General features: G+C 46.8%; 1 long non-coding RNA gene across 1 annotated transcript; it reads left to right on the top strand.

Annotated features, from left to right (window-relative positions):
* Nucleotides 1-6,109: 6,109 nt before the first annotated feature.
* LOC308468730 lies at nt 6,110-10,865 on the top strand. The gene is made up of 3 exons (XR_013981829.1): nt 6,110-6,566; nt 6,901-7,074; nt 9,661-10,865. It is a non-coding gene; the product is annotated as an uncharacterized lncRNA (long non-coding RNA).
* Nucleotides 10,866-13,639: the final 2,774 nt, after the last annotated feature.

The raw sequence follows: 13,639 nt of genomic DNA, 5'->3' as shown, positions 1-13,639 counted from the left end.
ATGTAGTTTTGGGGGCACGGCTGGTGGTAATCACCCTTGCCATCTCATGACAAAGGGGGCAGTGTATATGTGGGGAGCAGGAGAGGGGCTCATAGGCTTCATGCACCTGAGGATAGGTCCTCAAGAGTGTCAGAGCACCCACTGGTGACACATTAGCAACCCCAGCGATAGGGAACGGTCCAAGGGAGAACATAGAATTATATAACCTTGTGGGTTCCCTAGTCCAGCTCCTTGCAAGGCAGGATCTCAACTAAAGCATTCATGACAGACGGCCATCCAACCTCTGCCCAAAAACCTCCAATGAAGGAGACCCTACCATCTTGTGAGGGAGTCTATTCCACTTACGTCCAGCAAGACCTGAAACTCCTCTTTGTTTATTCTACAAATGGGTTCTAAGTAGCAAAAAAATGGTTAGCTGTTTCTGAAGCGGAATTTACTTAGTGATCTTAGGAAGCTATGCTCCATGCCTGACTGTCTTGTTCATTAATATAAAGTGAAAATGACACACCTGAATAACAAACTGCTGACTTAGTAACCAGATAAGAAATCCTTTGGGTGTGAGGAGACTCCTGATTGCTATCTTTTTTTCCTTCAAAAGAAGTTAATAGCAACTAGCTCAGCTGGTAAAGCGTGAGACTCTTAATCTCAGGGTTGTGGGTTTAAGCCCCTGTTGGGCAAAAGGAGTCCTGCATTGCAAGGGTTGGACTAAATGATCCTCATGGTCCCTTCCAACTCTACAATTCTATGATTCTTTTGACCCCGACTTCATATGACTGGGACAATAGTGCTGGGGGAGGAGGTGTTAGCCATATTCCCCATTCGAAATGCACTGTTCAGGGCCAGTTCTACAATGGAGCAGGATGAAATGACCTGCTTCAGGTGGTACAAAGGTTTGTGTCATAGATAAAGGCTGGGATTGGTGTCTGAATGGTACAGCATATCTGTCTGAAGAGATAACCCTTGTGTGGGCACAGCACCATCTGTGCTCCACTTCAGACACCAACATATCTAGGATTAGTCCTCATCCACACCCCCATGACTTGCTACTTACCCCATGAGAAGGAGGAAACATATCTATTCATTTGGTACCTGTACATTCCCCCTCCAGGCATCTAGCAGGTTAAGAGGCTGGTTTAAATTGAGACGATGATTGGGGAGGAAAGGGCTAAATCTTCCTTTATCCCAGCACCACACCAGAGTCCTGATCCAATTTTCCCCAATTTTCTAGATGCTTTTTAAAAATACACAATCTTTGGTGTCTTGTCTCATTTGGTCCAGACAGTGAACGTTTATCATTGAGTATATATGGAAAGAAATAGAGAGGAGCAGTTCAGCAGAAAAACCAGCGCATGTTCATACTGTCCACATGTAGGCTATGTCCATGCAATCTCAGATCAATGAATTGGCAGGGTCATAATTGTGCTGGTGAAGAGATGCATGTTTTGTCTAATCTCTGTTTGCCTCACCACTTAACCCCGGGAAAATCCACGGTTTGCTGCTGAATCGGACCAAACAGCAGTCAGGTTTTCCATGGATTGCTGTTTGTTCCAATTCAGCAGAAAAGAGTATGCTTTCCATGCGAAAGCAGTGGGGAAAATGCAGAACTACTCGGACCCATGCTTTCTAGGCAGGGGACAAGCAGAAGCGTGGACAAATCCTCACTTGGTCCAGCTAGTGAACATGTCACTGAGTATTTGTAGACAGAAATAGAGAGGACCAGTTTGTTGCTTTGGTTAATGTTTGTAGAAATATCTCTGCACCTCATATTGTTGTGTAGGGTTGCTTTCATTAATTTGGGGGAGGTTTCTCCTTACACAGTGTGTGCATGTGTAAAAATAGCTGTTCTGGTCTAGGAACCAGGCTCAAATCTCTGGCCTGATGAGATGACGTGATCTGGAGAGGAGTCTGCTCAGATCTGAATTCTCTTGGGCATGAGCTGCTCCCAGAATGGGTACAGGAATACAGAGATTACACATGATAGGGCATGGCTGTTTGTGTGTGTTTGTGGAGTGTGGGCAGGGAGACATTTGCACACACAGCCACTTGTCACAGGCTCATCTCAGACCATGACAGGCATATGGAATGGGGAAGGAGGACAGGTGCCAGCTGTGCGACATAACCAGGGAGCCAGCAGGAATATGCACAGCTCCAGCACTGAGTGCAGCCAGGCAGAGACACAGCAGGGGACTCGGTTTGGGAGGCAGGCGGCTGTGCAGGATGATGATCAGGCTGGTTCTATGCATCCAGGAAGAACTCTAAAAAGTGAGCAGGCTGTGGGGATGAAGACGGAGGAGGGATGCTGATCGGACTCCTCACTACTGGCCAGAGAAAACCAGCAACGCTGCCCCTAACAAAAAGTCACTGTGACCACATCAGTGCAGAGCAAGTCAGCAGAATAAGCAGCTTATTTGTGAAGCAGAAAAGATGCAAGCCCTGTTTAGGCATTCCTCTTTGCCCACTAATCCAGTGCCTCCTTTCTCATGTTCATCAGAGATCCTACACATGTGCATTCTGCCTGTGCAGTCTCAGATCCTTGAATAGCCAGGGTCAGGATTGTGCTGGCAAAGACCAGGGAGGTTTTTTCAAGGCACAGTCACATAAGGGAGAGGCCAGCAACTGAGACTTTACCTCACCTCCCTTCCAGATGAATATCTGAACAGGGCTGTGGTGTATGCCCAAAGAAAACCTTTCAGCCTCTGACTGGATGCAAGGCTAAGTGGGAAAGTCAGAGAGAACATATTACACCTATTTTGAAACATTTGCACTGGCTGCCAGTTCATTTTGAGGCGCAATGTAACATTCTGCTTTTGTCCTTTAGACCCCTGCATAGTCTGATCCTATGCAGCCTTCTCTCAAATAACACTGCAGAGCTCTTAGATTGTCCAAGGAGACCCTCCAACAGATTCTATCCTCTTGGGAGAGGAGATTGTTATCTACAAAGGCAGGGCCTATATATATTTTACTTACAATCTTTATATGCTGCACAACAACTAGGTACTCTGGGCAGCTTACAATAAAAATAGCCGGTGGCTCTAGTGCCAGTGCTGGATCAATGAGCACCCCTGAACTGTGAATTTAGGGAGAGTGCAACCACCATCAAAACTGCCTGGCCAGACTGACAATCCCTCACCCTCTGCACAGTAGCCCATCTTGTCCAGTGTATTGGTCCTGTTCAGTTGATTGCCGCTGATCTAGCACATCCACTGCCTCTCCTGAGTTTGATGAAATTGAGAAATGACGCAGTTAGGTACTATCTGTGTCATTCCCGTGGGGCATTCTGCTCCTGCTTGGTGGAGAGAGATAGATAGATGACTATTTCAGAGCAGCCACATCATCCCACTGGAGCAGGGAGCAGGTTTAATTTAGCAAGATTTCTGCCATGTTGTTGCTCATTGTTGGTGCAGGGTCCCCAGGATGACTGATTATTATGTGGTGATATTATTGGTCGGAGGACCTTACGTAGAGATACAGGACCAGCTTCTGGCTGTAGGAACTGTGTCCTGGAGCTGGGCTGGGCTATGCTCTGGAATGGAGGGCAGTCTTATAAGTCGCTAACAGAGTGTTCCTCACCCCCCCCCCACAGAAAGGGGAATTCCACCAACACATGAGACTGAATGCTGGTGCAGTGAGGGAATGTCCAGAGACAAAACTCTGCTTGGAAGGGATGGGATGGGATAAATTCATGAGAGATGCAAGAGGGTCTTCTTTTGGGGTAGGGATGCCCAAGAGCATTACCGTATCCTAGATACTCCCAAAGAGGAAGATGGGAGCAGAGTACTGAACGCCAAGGAGTTTGAGCACATGAGCGATGACAAGGATGGATGACCAAATGTCAAGAGAAATCCCAGTGGGATTATGAATTGTTGGCATGGTGGAGAGTTCCACTTAGCTTCCTTGCAAGCAGGAATGTGGACACAAAAAGCCCTCTTTGGCACACGCTGGAGTGCCACTCAGGACTGTCATTAGGGAAGCGTCAGAGGGCAATGGCTGTTTCCAGAGTGATACCAATTACTCATTTGTGTTTTCACACCACAGAAGCCAGAGGAGCAGCCAGGCGGGTTGTGTCAGAGCCGTGCCAGTGCATTTCCCAGTGCATGGTGTGTGCAATGTTGTGGGGTGGAAAGGGATGGAGATGCAGCAGGACCCAGTGCAGAGCTCTCAGTGGAGATTATGGCCTGCTGCTCTGCCAAGTGTGGCCTGGTTGTTCAATTGGATGGCTACACATGTTGAGCAGACGCTGCGTGTGTGGCCACTTTAAATCACTGCGTTGCAAGCCATTCTTCCCAAGTGATCCACAAAGGTATGCATACAGGTGGATTGGGGGTGGGGCGGTGGCAACTGTGGGTCTTTCTGGGAGGTGGACTGTAACAGAAGAAAGGCTCCCCACCACAAGGCAGCCGCTATATTGTACAGTCTTACACAACAGAGTTTAGCACTTGCACTACAGGGCAGCTGTTTGTGTGTAATTGCCCATAGTCAAACTATAAAATGCAAGAAGAGAGACACCTGTGACATCATTAAACAGGAAATGAGGCTGTGGACATTGCTGTAATGATAGGAGTTGATTCTTACTCAGAATCACATGGGGGGGGGGAAAGAAGTGTTTTTCTTTTTATGGAAAGCTTCCCAAACTGCTCAACCAGTTTCCTTTGAAAGTCCATGGTGGCCAAGCAAAGATTATACAGTTAAATTTAGCAAAAGTTACTCATAAGTCTAGGAATTCTCCCAAGTCCTCCTACACACCAAGCTGACTGGGTATTTGACTGTGCAGATACAATAAAATACATTTGGATTAGGGAATTTAGAGAGAAACTACATGCAAATGCAAATAAAAAAGCCCTGTTTTTTGTTTTAATGAAAAGCAACACCAGAAGGCTTTAATTTTAAGGTTAGTAGCAATAGAGGAAAGGGGCACTTAACCCTTTCCCCACCACCTGTTTTTCTGCTCAAGTCTCCCTCCCCAAGCTGCTTTTTTTTCTGCCATAGGAAGAAAAGCTGTTTAGTGGGGCAATTTGGAAGGAAAAATGGCTAACGGGAAATGGTTAAGCACCCCTCCCTGCTGCTGCTCTTCCACTCAAAATTGTGGCTTCCCAAGAATGCTTTTCATTTTGAAAAATGTCAGGGCTTTGTTAACAATCATCTGAATATAACAGAGAGTATGCCCATTTAAAAAGAATGATTTTGGGCTGTTCTTCCATCTCCTTTTGTGGGACCAACAGAGCATTAACTACTCAGCCTAAAAATACAAAGAAGAATCAATGCTGAGTCCCCAGCTTGGGAAGAACAATGCGACTGCAAGTGACAAAGCAAGAGAGAGGAAATCCATAAGGCTCCTCTCTGTGAATGTGCTACCGGGTTGGAGAAAGTAACCTACAAAGGTGTTTGATTAGCACCAGGGAGGACATGAGCTATTGTGAGGAATCTGAATGCTGATCGATGGTAAGGGAATCTCCAAGGGTTATGCAGATTTGATTTACAAAGCGACTGTGTAACCAATACGTTTCCCCTGTCTTTCTGTTCCTTATACTGAGAGCCAGGATGGCATAGTGCTTGGAGTGTAGGGCTAGGGCCTGGGAGACCAGGGTTCAAATCCCCACCTGGCCATGAAGCTCACTGGGTGGCCTTGGGCTAGTCAATGCCTCTCTGTCTGACCAACCTCAAAAGGTTGTTGTGGGAATTAAATGAGGAGGGGAGAACCAAGTTCACCACCTTGATCTCCCTGGAGGAAAAGGTAGGATATCAATTAGATAGACAGACAGACAGACAGACAGATAGATATAGATATAGATAGATAGAAGATAGATAGATATTCAGTTGACTTACTGCCTGGCACTGTAATGGCTGACCATGAAGGAACATAAAAAACTGCCTCATGCCAAGTCAGATCATATGATTAAAACCAAGAGTACCATGCTTGAGTAGTCTTAATAATGGTTAGGTATATGATTCTCCTGTCCTGCTGCCAGTTTTTATTCCCATGTTTTCTCAGAAGTGCATGTGACTTGACGAGGTGTGTTTAGGACTGCAGCCTTGGTGACCTAAGTCTAAGCAAGGAATGGGCGTATTGCATTCTGGAAGCAGTACTTGGCAACCATTTGAATGGGAAGAACTATAGCTCAGTGACAGAAGACGCTTGAGGAACACACTGGTGATCACGAGCGAGGGAATGCCATTGCGCTTGTGTCCTGCTTGTGGGAGAAGGGTCCACTCTAACTTCGAACGAGCGTGTGCTTGGAAACTCCTCTTTGGTTTTGCAGACATCTTATTATGGGCTTCAGAGCCAGCTGGCTTGGAAACCCCTTGTTCTCTTTACCTGAGTCTGGGTGACAGAAAAATGGGCTTCCTGCTCAGATCAGGCAACACTTTGTGCCAAAAGCAATAGGGAAAACATACAAGGCCAACAAATACCCTGTGGCCTTGCTCGCACAGCCACCTTTTCCCCCTCCTTTCCTCAAAGTGGCTTCCCACTTGCAACAAGCAGCTTGCGGTTGTGGCAGCATGACAGCAAACCTCAGCATGAGCATCTGATCCGTGCAGTGCAACATCACAACTTCTGCTCATGGCAGGTGAGTCACGGAGCTTGTTTGCCAAGAGTAGGCCGTTGCTGTTGGCCAAAACTGTGGGATGCAGCCACTCTGGGGAGGGACTGTGCCCTTAGCGTAATTCAATTCAAGCTGCCCAGAGTGGCTAGGGCAACCCAGTCAGATGGGCAGGGTACAAATAATAAATTATTATTATTATAAGGACATATTCCAGGCAGGCAAGAGCACTTCCAGAGTGTGTGGAGAGCGGGACTGAGGAGCGATATGTCCTGAAGGCCAGAGAGACCTGGAAATTGTGAGTTTCCCCCATACTTTTATTTTCTGTAACAGCTGACAAATTATTTTTGTTATTTTAAAGTTGTTCTTCAAATTCTGGTCGCCGAGGCCTGGCTTACGCATGCAGTGGGGCTTATGTGGATGCAAGAAGCATGCAACAGGAAATGATGGAGAGAACCCAAAGAGGCATTTATCCAAATTCAGATGTGAGATGCTGCAGAAGAAAAAGAATAAACTGGATCGTCTTAGACAGAAGGTGAGTGACTCCATTTTTCCAGTCTTCCCTTGAAACAGAAACCAGCACAACAGGCTTGAGCCTTGACTAGAAACTTCCTCCTTTACATGTTAGCTTCCTACTTGCAGCAAAGGCTTTTTTCAAATTGGGGAGCATTCAGATTGGCATTCTGCCCCCTGCAATCTGAAGTGGTACTTAGCATTCCAGCGGCATCCTTCCTACGTCATCCCCTGCATGTGTAGTGCTAGCCTCCACAGAAAACTCTACCCTTTGCAACCAAACCTGTGATATTCATTCTTTGTAGGGAGCATATTGGTTTCAGCTCTCTGCTACAATCGAGGCAGCTGCCTCTAGAAGGTCAGGTAGCTCTGTAAATTGGAGGTTTTAAAAGACACCCCAGTTGTCACCAGAACTGGGTATCTCAATACAGGAAAGCCAGTGCAGGGACCACGGAAATACTGGGCTAGCAAGCCACACTTGGCTCCCGTCGGGGGCAAACTCATCCTTTGAAGCAGACACACTCTGCTGTGGTGTGGATGAATGCCCCCCATGGCGCTTTCTGCTGGGGAAAACAACAGAGGCTGGACACTCTTGCCGCAGTATGGAGTGCCATTAAACACACTTGTCTGCAGCGAGAGCCTTACAAGCCAAGGGAAAGCAGGCACTTGTTTTGCTCTGCAAACAAAAGCAATGGTTGTCATGCACCCCACATGTTTGAGCTCCCCCACCTTGTCTTAGCAGAAAAGAACAGCAGCAATCTCCAGCCCGGAGCCGGGATTAATGGCAGCATTTAATTATGCCACTCTGCAGCAGCAGCTGCTTTCGTTCCACAAGGAGTTGGGGATGGAGTGTGCACAGGGGAAGCGATCGTTAGGAGCCAGACAGAACCATCAGAGTCATGTTTACTCAGGGCTAAGCCCCACGGCGTTTAATGGGACTTCCCTGCTAGTACGTGGGTTGAGGATTTCAGCTTAAGGTTTCTCCAGACAGCTGTTCCACGTGCAGTTTTTGGATTCGCCCCTTGATCCTTCAGTTCCATTGCCCACTTCTTCCGATCCATACCAAAAGACCAGGCTTGCTCAAAGAAAGTCTCTTTTGTTAGGGTTAGATTACACTGAAGAGCCACTGCTTGTTGAAGTAGACAATACTGAGTAAAATAGACCAACGTACAAGGCAGCTTCCTGTGTTCCTTGTACATAAGCCCCAGAGCTCCATAAAATCATTCTCTGTGCTTGGAACAGAAGCCTGGGTGAGTCAAAGGTCCATAGCAGCCAGGTAATTTCAGATGATAGCTCCATTTCAGCAGGGGCAGATCTACTATGAAACTAATGAAGCTTAAACTTATTGGCCCCTAATCCTGGAGGGGCCCCAGAAGCGACTTAAGTCCACATTACTTAAAAATGTTGGGTCTAGTAGGCCCAATTTGAGTCCCATGGCTCAAATTGATTAATTTTTTGTTGTATATATTTCAACAATACCAAAGTTTGAGAGTCAGTAGCACAGATGTTGTAAAGGTGTGGTGCTCTGTCATGGAACAACCCCATTGAAGAAGATAAGAGTGGTTACCCAGACCTCATTGCAAAGGGACCCCCATAAGAGTTTAAGCTTCAGGGCCCTGAAATGTAGGTCCACCAGTGCTTTTGAGTCAATTCTAGCCCTGCTCTCATCACACAGTTTCCTTCCCAGTTGGCACCTGGGTCTAAGGCCCACCAGCTGGAGGTATTTAAAGTCGGCATCTCATACTCCTCTTTGGGATTTGGGGAGGTAAGGCTGGTTTACCCCTAGCTGTGAGTGATGCCGCCTGGGTGTCCCTTTCCACCTCAGCCAGAGGCAGGGCAACACTGATCCCAGGGTTTCCTCAGGGAGAGATCCAGCACTGCCTCTCATTGTTCCCTGGCAGTCCAGGTGTGGCCATGGGATCACTGGAGGGAATAGACTAGAACCCTCTGGATAGGGAGGGTGCCTGCCTTCAGTCTTCCCCGGGGAGGTCTATGAGGTGAGGGCTAGTCTTGAAGGGCGGCTTTCTCTCCTGGAGGGAGTTCAGCCACTAGTTGTAGGCTATGTTAGACTCAGCTCTCCCCCTTCCTGATTAACTCAGGGCTGCTTAAACCAGCTTCCTCCCCCTTCATCAAGCCCATAATCACCAGCTGAGACTGTACTTGCCCAGCAGGCAGGCATGTGAGAAAGCACCTTACTGCCTGGTGTTTGATTGTGGGTGATGTCTCTTGGTGACACCCCAATGTGGCCAACCCCATTGGATCTGGCAGGAGCAATGGATGCTGTCTTAAAGGTACAGGCAGCACTGATGCTGCTTGGTAGGGAGGGAGCCCTTGTAGCTCACCAAAACAGTCATTACTTGTTGGTGAGGGGTGCAGCAAGATCAAGTAATCTTTGAGCCACCACATTCAGGATAGGAGAAACAGCAGACTTGCACCTGCAGTTTGAAGTGGTTCAGAATAGCAATGGGTAAATCACATCTGTCTCCTGATTGGTGTTGTTTGGTTTTTAGTGTATTATTCCATACTATTTGGTCTTACCTGCATGGGACCAAGATACGAACTGGCCAAGGGAACAAAAAGTCCAATACAATACACACTTATTTTGCAGGTCTGTAGAGCACCAAGGCCTCACACCACCACCCAACCTGTGCTGTGCATATTTGGTGGAGCAACTCCATTCCTGAACAAGCCTATTCACTTTCAGGGTTGTTGTTTTTTTCCTCCACTGTGGTCATTGGCACTATCAGACCCCTCCCTTCATCTATAAAGGTCTTGCTATATCATTGCACTTGCTTTAGGCTGCACCATGCAGACTTGCTGAGGAGTCAGCCCTGCTGACCTCAGTAGGACTTCCTTCTAAATAAAACTGCATAGAGCCAACCTGTTAATAAAGGAGAGGGCCAGTTGTCTAATAAAATGGAGATTTAATTAAGAATGCCAAGCACTGGATCTTACAGAGGAAATTGATCCGGGTTCTGGAGGTGCACTCCTGTGAAATGTGAAACCCAAGCTGTTTTGCTAAGAAGGGAATACAGTGGGAAATATTATTCACACAAAATTCACAGAAGAGTTGGGGAACCCTGTGAGTGTGCCACGTACCTGAACGTCCTTTAGACAGACATTCTGGAAACACAGGATAAATGATTAACAGACTCAGAATGCAATCCATTGACAGAAGCCAGACGAGCGCAGACACAGAGCATACCCAGAGAGAAGAGGCTGTGCAATCAGCGTGACTGAGAGGAGATTGAAACACAGAGGCATTGTCTGCCACAATGTCCCATGTATGAAAAAGCCAGGAGATGCTATCGGTGGTTGTACAAGATTTCACATTGAAAGGGGAGGGGTTAAGGATTGTGTCTGATCCTGAGGGAAGGAAGAGAAACATCGGAGGCAGTCAAAGGCTACACTACATCGTGCAGCTGGATATGAAGAGTGGATAAAAAGAATGGGACCGCAAAGGTGGGGTCTTGACTTTACTGGACAGGGAGATCTCTCTCTCTCTCTCTCTCTCTCTCTCTCTCTCTCTCTCTCTCTCTCCTTGAACTTAGGGTAATTCAATGAAATTGACTGGCAGCCACCAATTCAGACATTAGACAAAATAACATCTTCACCTAACACATAACCTATGGAATTCACTGATGCAGGATTTATTGATGACCATGTGATTTTGAAGAAGCATCAGAAAAACAGGGGAGATGGAAGTTGTCAATGGCAACTCTCCACATCGAGAGTTAGGAATTTAAATTTGCTTCCCTTGGGCTGCATTCATATAACTGTCAGGCCAATGAAACTGTGGGGGGATATTTTTGTTTGTTACTACGGTATGCATGTATTTTTGTGTTTTTACATTGTAAACCACCCTGTGATCCTTGGGTGAAGGGTGGTATAGAAATTTTAATTAATAAATCATCATCATCATAGCAGCTCAGTATTGTCTACAGTGACTGAGAGTGGCTCTCCAGGATTGTAGATAAGTGTCTCTCCCAAGCTTCGGTAAATATCGCTTCCTTTCTCTCAAGTAAGAGCCTCTGTTGTCATGATCTGAGTGGGAGCCAGGAAAGGCAGTTGGGTGGAACAGTCAGACTCCCTGGTTTCCACACTGCCCAAGGTTTTGCCCCTTCTGCAGGGCAGAGGTAAGACACCTGTGCAGTGCATGAGGTGTCCAACTCTAGGCCTGCACTGTTCTTCCTGCTAAAAACAAACAAACAAACACACACCTCACTTGGGTTTGTGTCAAAGGAAATGGTTTCAGGCTCAGCATTCCAAAGGGCTGGTGGCCCCTAGACAGGGGGTATTTGGCCATGTTCCTTATAGGGCTGGGAAAGAGGGGTTGGAGCCTCCCCACTGAGATTTGGGACAGGTGGGTAGAACCTGTGGAGAGGGCTAAATGAGGAAGGCCCCAGTTCCATATTTAATCCAGGTCAACCCACCTGCTGTGATTCTGCCCAAGGAAAAGTATGTTGTGGGTGCAGTACATTTCCTCAATGCATAAAAACAACTTTGCCCTAGCCACACACAGAGAGATCCCTGTAAATCCCACTTATCATCCTCTTATTTCATCCTTTATCCACCTGTCATGCCACGTCCTTAACTGGGAGTTATGAAAGATTGAGTGGGCCAGCGAAGGCAGCTGATGGATTCACGGTCGCAAGCTGGGAAATGTCCTTTGGATAAATCTCCTACCTTTTTAAGGGAAATGGCGATTTGCCATACCTAATGCTGAGCCAAGGATTGGAGACTTGGGGCCTGCATACAATGAAGAAAAGTGGAAAAGGAAGACGGGGATATCGTGTATGGATGATACAGCAATTTGAGAGTTCCACACAGGTGGGATGCTATGGCAGGAGGGCTGCCACTTGGCTTTTGAATGCCAGGCAGGCTGAAGCTGGCATGGAAAAGTGAGCAGAGACCCATCCTCTTGAGAATAGGGAGCATATGCAACTAGTTTTGTGGAAACTGCACTGGCTGCTGGTTAGTTTCCAGGCCCAAATCTGCATGCTATGGTTTTGGTGTCAAAATTCTGCATAGCCCAGAGTTAATTTCTCCCCCTATTTATCCACTCACCACCAGTGAAGTTCTAGTTTGGACGCCCTGCTTTGAGTTACCCCCATTGTTTGAGGTTAGATTGGCCACAGCAAGAGCACAACATGGATGTCTTTTTAGGAAGGCGTTTAGGAACTGAACAGAGTTCTAACAGGAGGTAAATGTTTCTACATTATAATTAAAACAAAAACAATATATGTCTGAAATATTGTGTGTGAGTTGTCTGGCATGTAGATGTGGGAAGGTTAGAAATAAATATGCACATACACACAAAGAGATCCCAGTAATTCAGCTTGATAATATATCCATGCCAGGGGTACTGTCTATGATCCCTGTGGAATTGTTTTCTCTCTCTCCCTCTGTGTGTGTGCGCGCGCCCACACACACACACACAATTGCTTTCATGAGGGCTTGCAAAGAGAAAGAATTGACTTGGGAGGGGCTTGTTTACTCTACAAAGATATAGAGCTTGCTATCTTAGATTTACTCTCCCAGGGTTGTTAGCCTTGGATAACAAACCCTGTCAATAGAAAGAAGGAATTTCGGGGGTTCAACCCATAACTCTTGCTAACGCTTTCTGGTCACTCACAAGCCATTGTGTTTCTCCATGGAACTGTACACTGTACTCTCATCCACTGGAGAAAGCAATCTTGCCTCTTTTTTTCCCCATGGGTGAAAATGAAGTGAGCCAGGAAGGGTCTTTGACCACAGGCTTGACTCCCCGAGCTCATTCCAACTTCAGTATCATTGCTCTGCTTAAGTATTTCAGGGAGGGCATCCTTCAAACCTACCACCTCTGCATGGCAAATTGCTTTTAATTTTTCATCTGCCTGCAAACACTGCCCCTAAAACTCACAGCCCTGTAAACTGGCTGAAATCATTCAGTGGAGAGGAGAAACAAGCTAAGGAAGGCATGTTTGACAAACCCTCACCGTGATCAACTCCTGCCTGCAAACCTATGTCCCCACTGTGGAAGGACATGAGGGTCCAGAATTGGCTTTCACAGTCACTTAAAACCATGTTCATGGAAGACATTCTTACTCAGCCAGGAGTGGTCACCAAAGACTCTTCTCTCTGGGTCATGCAATGCACTGTCCATGGTCCTGATATGGGACCCGCATGTTCTCCTCTGTTACCTACTTTGCCCAGTACTCCACTCCTGTTTCAGATTGCAGGCTCTTTCCTCCCTCCCTCTCCGTGTAGATGCCAGATGTGAACAGAAGAAACTGAAGTTCCTGCACATTCTGTTCCCAACCTTTGTACAGAGTGTTATGCTTCTGTCCTGGCCCTCCCTACACTCTCCCTAGACTTCCTTGTTGCAGGCTTGGCATAATTCTCTCTCACACACTCTCTGCAAAACCACTCAGCTCCTCATCTCTCATATGGCTTGGGGAGGTTGCCATGGGAACATGGCATACTACCCCACTTAAACTTGAATGCAAAGTGATTAACAAAGCTGGCTTGAATCACTCAGGAAATCTGAGGAGGACCCGGAGGCTCTGAGTTCAAATGAACATCAGGAAAAGTACACATCCCAGGGT

Source organism: Podarcis pityusensis (genome assembly GCF_964106645.2).
Source record: "Podarcis pityusensis genome assembly, chromosome: 2".
Taxonomy (NCBI): domain Eukaryota; kingdom Metazoa; phylum Chordata; class Lepidosauria; order Squamata; family Lacertidae; genus Podarcis; species Podarcis pityusensis.
Note: the sequence above shows the minus strand (reverse complement) of the source record. Positions and strands in the feature narration are given on the sequence as shown.